This window comes from Scatophagus argus, chromosome 18 (genome assembly GCF_020382885.2).
Source record: "Scatophagus argus isolate fScaArg1 chromosome 18, fScaArg1.pri, whole genome shotgun sequence".
In the NCBI taxonomy this organism is placed as follows: Eukaryota; Metazoa; Chordata; class Actinopteri; family Scatophagidae; genus Scatophagus; species Scatophagus argus.
Window position 1 is genome coordinate 20,554,896 of NC_058510.1, and position 6,722 is coordinate 20,561,617.

Genomic DNA, 6,722 nt, shown 5'->3' on the forward strand with positions numbered 1-6,722 from the left:
GGTCAATAAAGGTCTTCAAGGCTTCAGAGACTGTGGGCCGCATCATATTTTTGCCCATTTTGAAGGCTTGTGGGGGCAAAAGGCTGGGTAGGAGCCTCAAGACCATGTATCCCTTGACATCTAGAAGAAGGAAAAATGGGTTTTAAACAGAAGACTAAGAGCTGATTATTTAAAATATGCAGTAAAAATGTTCATGGTCAGGGTTAGCTGTGGTAATATACATGAAGTAGATGTAGACATGGAAGTGCTGGAAGTTGTACATTACTGTGTAATGTAACTACAGAGGAGACAGCAACCAATTCCAAATCACAGTTGCTTTCTAGGACTTTCTCAGCAATGGTGACGTTCCATGTCTCAAAGAGCTTCGGCGCTCTTTGAGAAAATAAATCAGAGTGATTGCTCTTATACTGTATACTAAACATTACACTCACACAAAATGCATAAGGAGTACCTACCATTCCAGGACAAAGGAGTCTGGGGAACTCATGAAGGACCTCCTGCACAGTTTTCGTGCTGTTTGCTTTCACTCAGTCAGCCCGATAAACTGCTGTGACCTGCATGTATTCCTCCACCTGGTTGGTAGGCCTTGAATTTTTCTTCAGCCATTCCAGCATTTGCTCAGCCCTCTCTGGGAATATAGGTGAGGCTACAATTATATGGAGAAACAATTGAGAATAAAATGGAAAATGAATATTACTTTGTATTGTATCACTGAGGCAGAACAACAATAATGTATAAAAGCATTTCATGTAATTTGCATAATTTTCCATTAGTTCCTGAGTGTAGGTTAAATTCTTTGTTTAGAATGGAGGAACTGAAATCAGGGCTGAATTAGTGAACAGGCCAACCGAGCCCAGACCCAGATGGCCACAGGTCAGAGGAGGCCATGACGGGGGTCCTGACAGTAAATTCAAGTAAGCCTGGCATTCAAACTGTAGCCTATGATCTCTCATTCTGTCTAAAAAAAAATCATAGTAATCATAATTACGACATATTAAAAACAAAATATTTAAAGTATGTTAATATTATACAAATGTAACATATTTGCACGATAAGCCTGTGCGGCACCCTGCCTGCCCGTGGTGACCCCTCCTCCATCTCCAGGTGGTCTGTTTGATTATGCTTCAGTTTTACCTCAGGTTTGAGACAGACTTTGAATTTGATCTACAAGTTTGACAGACAATAATGTTGGAGACGGCCTCGACAAGGCATCAAGAATTGGGGGCAGAAAAGAACAACAAGAGACAGTGAGGTGCTTCTCATGCGGCTAGCTCCAACTAGCCGCATGTTCGGTGTTCTGTAATTGATGCTGGCTACTTTGAAGCCTTTGAAAACGCACCAAATTACACTATATGGTCGTCTTGGATGTTATGGGTTGTAGTAAAAGTTAATTGTCGAAATGATTTATTCATTTATTTATTTTAAGAGTAGCGTTTACAGTTTTCTGGCCAAGTGCGCTTGTACAAGTTTGCTCTCCACCAACAAGTCCAATTAGCCATCAATTAGTGTTGATAGCATTAGTCATCTTAAGGCAAATGAAAGCACACTAAACATTCATTAACACAATCATTCGTGATGCGGTGGCATTCCAGGTGGAAGCCTGTAGCCGCAGCTCCCGTGGTGGTTTTTCTTTCTTTCTTTTTTTTTTTTTTTAACCTTTGTTTATTTGTTTGTCTATTCCTGTTCATTTGTTTTTCTTATTAATCACAGTGACAATAGCTGGAACGGCTCTGTACCCCAGACATTGAACTGCTAGTGGTGGGAATGTGCCTGTATTATTTACCTAGGGAGTTCACATCTACCATTGTTATTGCTGTTTACATCCCTCCGTCAGCTGATGCAGTGGTGGCCTGTGAATTCGTCAGTTCCACCACGGCCAAACTACAGACTGAACACCCGGATGCATTCATGGTTATTACAGGAGATTTTAATGGACAAAAACTATAATAACTTTCACCAGTATGTTGACTGCCCCACCAGAGACAATAAGACACTGTATGCTAATGCCATGGATGCATATGAAGTCATAGCTCCCTTTATTTATGTAAATAAAGTAAATTATGAATTTATTCAAAATTCTGCCTAATCTTTGTGTACTTTGCATCATATGATAAATGCAGTCTTGCAGGAATGGGTCAGTGAATAGCTTGCATATGATGACACTTGGCTAGAAAATGATAAATCCTCCACCTATACTCTTAAAAGTAATAAGTAAATTGGTTCAGTTTAATGGTTACCTGGTAAGAATATGGGGCATGGCATGGATCCCTCTTCTCTCTGGGGTCATTGTGCAGACCTGATCCTCTTTCTTATGTTCCTCAGCCTCTCCTCAAGAAAGTCAGTGGCTGGCCGATGCAGGTGCCCCTTGGCATACCAAGTGTCCTTTAAAAACAGAAACAGTCACTGTCATTTAGCTTTTCAAACACATCTCTACCATTTGCTAGCCAGGCCAGCGCCACCTAGTGCTTCCGCTCAATATCACACTTTGCTACAGCACAGTCAGGGATCTCTCCATTAGCTTAGGTTTCCTTCCGACAATTTTTTGGCAGGGCAATTGGCCAACAGAGGGCTCTGGTATGCCAATATTTTTAAAGTTCACAGAAAGTATCTGCCCACGAGGAAGGAAATGTACACCAATGGAGGGATCCCAGATACTTTGCACAAAGCGAAACAATGTGAAAGCGTTTGATGCACCAGGCTCACCATTTGAAGCAATCATATCAGTATTAAAAGTACACTTTTAATCCTCAGTCTACAGGAAAGATATGATTGCTGTATTTGAGTTAATATTGTTAAGCTTAATTGTACTGCTGTTTATGTCCCAGAAGTGAATGACAGGTTTCCATGCGTGCTCTCATATTCTGAATTTGGCGGCTTAAAAGTAATGCATGTATGCTAGCATTCCTTGCAGTTGCAGTGATAAATGCTTCACAAATTTACCAGTCTGTAGGTAGTTGGTACGTCATATCAGTCCTAATTTTGGCATTTTGTGATTTCTTCACAGGCCCCGATCTCATAATGAGACACCAAGTGAGATACCCGGACACCCAGTGGCCAAGGATGTGACGAGTGATTGTGGCAACCCACACAGCCGCTGGTAGATGCATCCTTCAGACAGGGGAATGTTTGTACCAGAGAGGATGCCAGTGCACTCTTGGTGTCTGATGTAGATGTAGGTGTCTGTAACATAGGGAATATGATCAACTAACATTTGCCTCTCAAGATTGCACAAAACACCAGCATTAATTTGAATACCAGCATCAAGCATCCTTGAGTTTGATTGATTTGAGAAAGCACTACATAGATGTAATTATCATTTGTTATTATTAGTAATAGTGGTAGACTGAATGACCAGTTAATTCAAAACATGATCTACTCACGTTTCTCCAAATTTATCCTTTAGATAAGAAACCAAGATGCAGACCAGGCAACGCCTCTCCTTTTTCATTATTACACCGGTGCTATCCAGGCTGTTCAATATTGCCTAAAAGGACAAAGAAAACTGGGACAGAAGAGAGTATTGGTTAAGAATAACTTAATAACAAATCCATATTTGTTACCTACAAATATGATACAAACAAAGGAACACTTTGGAGCACAGTGGGGATTTGAAGAATGGGGGGGGGGGATTGGCTCATCCATAATTGTCCCCATGCCTGCCTCATGCACCACAGTGTTTTGTTGCCCAGGGATTTGTGTGAACGGTGTGGTCACGTCTGCATTATTGCCAGTCTGCACAGATGAATAAAAATGCAGACATGTGACAAAATATTGACTAATGATGCATACTGATATATGAGACTACTATAGTAGTCTCATATATCACTATAGTGAGTGCTAAAGCAGTACTTTGACGATACTCACCTGAGAATTATAAGGGAGGGAAGGAAGTAAGGGAGGAGGTAGAGGAAGTAGTTTAATCTCCAGAGAAAGTAATTTAGCCACAGAACAGGACTTGGAACAGAACATGCTGAACTATATTCAACTATACAAGAAACCTGACAGAAATGGCAACATTAAAACACTCTGTAACGGAGAGAGATGTAGAGTCTGTGGTCACTCTTTCTGTGATCTGGCAGCATGCAGTGGATGGTGATCCAGCAAGTCTTACATCCACAACGATTGGGCTTGAAGTGGGGAGCATGGCACAGGAAAAAAGTGCCTGTCAAAACCCAGTGTCTCCCACTTTTGTGTGACTAGCTTAATTTCCATGTTCTGATTTAACAGCAGCACTGTTTTGATTGCCCCGAATTGTGACTCCCCCTGAGTTACGGGATAGGATTGTCATCCCTGATCTGTATTCAGTACCCTTGAATGTAACCCACAATGGGAGGTAGATCTCGCTGAAAAGAGGGACATCTAGGGCACCCTGAATGTCTCTCATGCCTTCAATGGCAGCAAGAAAAGTGCTGTGCCCTGTGCCAACCTCTTGGATGTGGGATAACACTGTGTTGGACATGAAGTGATGACACTGCACAATTTGGTGGCCAAATGCCATTGTTTTGCATGTTTTTGAAATTGCAAGTTCTGTTGCTCACTCTTTTAAAGAAACCATGCTTGGCCTTGAACCTCATTGCCCAAAATTTCCGTAATGGCCCCAGCTGTTTGATTGCACGTGGATAATGGAGCATAAAATGATGCTTTGGCCTCAAGTGGAGGTGGGGGAATACGTCCAGAAAGATGCTGTGGTATTCCTGAATGATTTTACTAAGGAACAGTGTTCCTGCAACTGTTAAAGATGGAGAAAAGATGAACTCCATACACAGCAGTAGCAATAACAAAAGCTCACACTCCTGGTTACCCTCTGGTACTAGGTCTCCTAGCAGTAGTCTCATCAGACACCAAGTTTGTGCAGCTGACATCCATCCACATTTCTTTAGGTCGTTTTTGCTGATGGGTGACGCTGTAGTCAGCTTGTCTAGAGTTAGGTGTTTTTGCTCAATTAGTGCATTCAAAACAAGCTTGATCTCATAAGGTCCTACTCCCTTCTAAGATGCCATGCATCACATCTGGTGCAGTATTGCCTGTGATGTGAAAAAACATGAGGGAGTTTAGAACACTGTCCCTTTTCAGTCCTGTCATGGACGGGTTTGTTATCACTAGATCTGCTTGGTGTGTGTGAATAGTGCATAAGAGTGTGGGCTGCTCCTCGGCTTGAATTTGTTGGCTGTCTTTGTGAACTTTACACCACCGGCACACTTAGTTTCCTGAAAAGCTTTCAACGTACCCCAGAAGGGCGTTTAAGCCCAAATTGTCTCCCAACACCTGAACACTGGTAAATTGTATCACCTCCTTCAAGACTGCAGTGTCAAAGACAACACCCTCCTCCTCAAGGGATTTCACCTCCTCAACAATGGGGCGCAAAATGGCATCAATACCATAGGTTTTGGCTTCATCAGATTTGTATACAGCCAGTAAAAAGAGTGACCGCAAGTTAGAGATCAGGTCAGTTGGTAGACTCTTAACAGCAAAGTATAGTAAGCCCAATTTGTGAATGCCTGTCTTTGATCCCAATGGGTTCACAGTTTCACAGTCATCTCCATAGAGCATTAGGGGGATGGAGAACTCTTGATAGGAGAAGATGAGTTTTGAACAAGTCTCCATCATATATGTCCTGGAGGACATCACTTGTTCTGTGTTGCCAAGCACCTCTAAAGTACCAGGTGTACTAAGAATCTTTGTTAACAAGGGCCTTAGAGGGATACATTGGTGTCTTGTACAGCCACCTGTCTGACCGCACCAGAGGCAGTGTTCATTTGTTGGGCATATGATAATCCTGGAAGTTTTTCCTCAACTGGCTGAATGAAGTGTCCTGATCCTTATATCTGATGCCAATTTTTGGGATAAGGCTTGCAATGGCACCCTCATCTAACAGAAGAAAACTTTCCTCGTCTATCGCCTCATCTGCAACAGATAACAGAAAAAAAATATTATAGTTCTCATATGGCACAGATGCCCCTCCCCCCATAGAGTATAACTGAATATGCTATACAATTATAACATGTATCCTAGTAGCATGATCATATCATTTTGAAGTGGCATAGTTTTTCCATAGAAAGGTTTCCTGAAATTATCTGCGTAAGGTAAATCAGTTAAAGAAATCACAAATGGGTCTCAAATGGCTGCTCTGGCCAATATAATACATAATCATGTATCCAAGAATATTGTTTTACATTCTTTGCATATGTTATCTGTACATTTCATTGTTATTTTACTTGCATGTTATTGTTTTGTTTTCTTGTTAAAATAATTAATTAAAAAGTATTCTGGACTGTCACAATCTTTACCAATGAAATGCTTACCTGCAAAACTGTATCAGCTCAGAAAGTTGTCATTCTGTCAGTTTATTTATTACAAAGCTGTCCATCTGTGGTACATGTAAAACACTGTAGGAGAGAAAAAAAAACAATTTTAATATAAAAACAATGAATAAACAATACTTTATAATATGTAGTAGTATTGTATCAGTGTGTTTTATCAGTGTTATAGTGGCCATTTTTTTATTATACCTTATTAATCCCTAGCTGTTCTGTTGTTTTAACAAGATTAAACATGCTGCAAACGTGCTGCATCGTTAGCTGCTACAATCGTTCACATGATCGCGTCGGTAAGAAAACGATGGGGCGAGATTGTTCATTTGTAAAGGGTGGGGAAGACGTGTAAGCGACAAGCCCCCGACCATGGCTATTAATCTTCCTCTGCTTATTTCTATTTATACTTAA

The 6,722-nt window shown here is 41.0% G+C and overlaps 1 long non-coding RNA gene across 2 annotated transcripts; it reads right to left on the bottom strand.

Annotated features, from left to right (window-relative positions):
- LOC124050011 lies at positions 1-3,171 on the bottom strand. 2 transcript variants are annotated; one of them, XR_006841524.1, is made up of 3 exons: positions 3,088-3,171; positions 2,238-2,382; positions 1-120 (listed from the first exon to the last, which is right to left on the bottom strand). It is a non-coding gene; the product is annotated as an uncharacterized LOC124050011 (long non-coding RNA). The 2 variants fall into 2 exon arrangements; XR_006841523.1 differs by having other exon boundaries at positions 2,941-3,169.
- Between the last annotated feature and the right edge of the window lie 3,551 nt (positions 3,172-6,722).